Raw genomic sequence first — 2,861 nt, 5'->3', positions numbered from 1 at the left:
ACTCCTGAAGGCTGGGCGTTAGTGACAGACGCAAAAGAATCACTAAATTTTATTCCAACCTGATTGAGAACCAACAGATGATTAGCCGTGCTGTGACAGAGCATTTGGACCTTTTTTACTAAGAGGATGGGATGTAGCCATTGACAACGGTGATGCCCTATGATGAGCAGATAATTTATACGCTTTTTGGCATTATTTTTAGTATGTTTTAGTTAGTTTTTATTATACTTTTATTAGTTTTTAGTTAAAATTCACTTTTTTGGACTTTACTATGAGTTTGTGTGTTTTTCTGTGATTTCAGGTATTTTCTGGCTGAAATTGAGGGACCTGAGCAAAAATCTGATTCAGAGGCTAAAAAGGACTGCAGATGCTTTTGGTTTCTGACCTCCCTGCACTCGAAGTAGATTTTCTGGAACTACAGAAGCCCAATTGCCGCTCTCTCAATTGCGTTGGAAAGTAGACACCCTGGGCTTTCCAGCAATGTATAATAGTTCATACTTTGTCTGAGATTTGATGGCCCAAACAGGTGTTCCATGTCAGCTCAAGAATTCTGGCGTTTAACGCCGGAACTGGCACAAGAATGGGAGTTAAACGCCCAAACTGGCACAAAAGCTGGCGTTTAACTCCAAGAAAAGTCTCTACACGAAAATGCTTCAATGCTCAGCCCAAGCACACACCAAGTGGGCCCGGAAGTGGATTTTTATGTCATTTTCTCATCTTTGTAAACCCTAAGCTACTAGTTTTCTACAAATAGGACCTTTTGCTATTGTATTTTCATCTTTTGATCACTTTAGATCTTTGGATCATCTTTTGATCATGTTTTTATGATTGAACCCTCTTTGGGAGGCTGGCCATTCGGCCATGCCTAGATCTTGTTCTTATGTATTTTCAACGGTGGAGTTTCTACACACCATAGATTAAGGTGTGGAGCTCTGCTGTACCTCGAGTATTAATGCAATTACAATTGTTCTTCTATTCAATTCAGCTTATTCTTGTTCTAAGATATCACTTGTTCCTCAACTTGATGAATGTGATGATCCGTGACACTCATCATCATTCTCACCTATGAACGTGTGCCTGACAACTACCTCCGTTCTACCTTAGATTGAGTGGATATCTCTTAGATTCCTTAATCAGAGTCTTCGTGGTATAAGCTAGAATTGATGGCGACATTCAAGAGAATCCGGAAGGTCTAAACCTTGTCCGTGGTATTCTGAGTAGGATTCAAGGATTGAATGACTGTGACGAGCTTCAAACTCGCGATTGTGGGGCGTTAGTGACAGACGCAAAAGAATCACTGGATTCTATTCTGACATGATCGAGAACCGACAGCTGAATAGCCGTGCTGTGACAGAGTGCGTTGAACATTTTCACTGAGAGGACGGGACTGTAGCCATTGACAACGATGATGCCCAACATACAGCTTGCCATGGAAAGGAGTAAGAAGGATTGGATGAAGACAGTAGGAAAGCAGAGAGACGGAAGGGACAAAGCATCTCCATACGCTTATCTGAAATTCTCACCAATGAATTACATAAGTATCTCTATCTTTATTTCATGCACCAAGTTTTTGGCGCCGTTGCCGGGGATTTAAATGTCCTAACTACAGTTTCGCATTTGTTCCCTGCAATAACAGTGACAAGTTTTGATCCGGCAACAACACCAAGTTTTTGGCGCCGTTGCCGGGGATTGTTTGAGTTTGGACAACTGACGGTTCATCTTGTTGCTTAGATTAGGTATTTTTCAGAATTTTTAAGAATGAATTCTAGTGTTTCAAGGTAATGTTTTCATCATCACCAAAGCTGATTGATTCTCATAAATTTAGCTCTTGAATGCAATGTCATGCTGAAGCTTGGCTAGCCATGTCTAATTTCTTTAGACTAAAGCTTTAGACTAACATTGCATGATTCCTCGAATTCTCATTAAAAATTTTGAATCCTTTATTTTCTTTTCCATATAATTTTCGAAAAAAATCCAAAAAAAATTATAAAATCTTAAAATCAAAAATATTTTTATGTTTCTTGTTTGAGTCTAGTGTCTCATTTTGAGTTTGGTGTCAATTGCATATTTCTGTTCTCCTTGCATTTTTCGAATTCATTCATGTGTCTTCATTGATCTTCAAGTTGTTCTTGATGATTTACTTGCTCTGATCTTTAAATTCTCTTGTTTTGTGTGTTTTGTTGTTTCTCATATGCATTCTCAATTTGTTAGTGTCAGTAGTATACAAACTTCTAAGTTTGGTGTCTTGCATGCATTGTTTATTTGATTTTAGTTGCATTTTGATTATTCCTCATTATTATGATTTTAGTTGCATTTTGATTTTTCCTCATCATAAAAAAGATTCAAAAAAATTTTTTTAATTTGTGTCTTTTCAAGTCAATAATACAGAGAATTGAAGATTCAGAACATACAGCAGAGGAATTACACAGAAAAAGCCGGGCGTTCAAAATGCCTAGTGAGGAAGGAAAACTGGCGTTTAAACGCCAGCCAAGGTACCTGGCTGGGCGTTTAATGCCCAAAAGGGTAGTATTTTGGGCGTTAAACGCCAGAATGTATACCATTCTGGGCGTTTAACGCCAGGATGGCACAAGAGGGAAGATTTTGTTTTTAATTCAATTTTTTTCAAGTTTCCATAATTTTTCAAAATCAAATCTTTTTCAAATCATATCTTTTCAATCATATATTTTCAAAATCAAATTCTTTCCATTCTCAAAAATACTTGCCTACAATTAATGACTTGATTCAACATTTCAAGTATGTTGCCTTTTCTGTTAAGAAAGGTTTAATGTTTGAATCATATCCTTTAAATTTCTTGTTAGCCAAGTCATTAATTTTAAAAATCAAATCTTTTTAAATTGTTT

Source organism: Arachis duranensis, chromosome 5 (genome assembly GCF_000817695.3).
Source record: "Arachis duranensis cultivar V14167 chromosome 5, aradu.V14167.gnm2.J7QH, whole genome shotgun sequence".
Classification (NCBI taxonomy): Eukaryota; Viridiplantae; Streptophyta; class Magnoliopsida; order Fabales; family Fabaceae; genus Arachis; species Arachis duranensis.
This window is presented reverse-complemented; position numbering follows the sequence as displayed.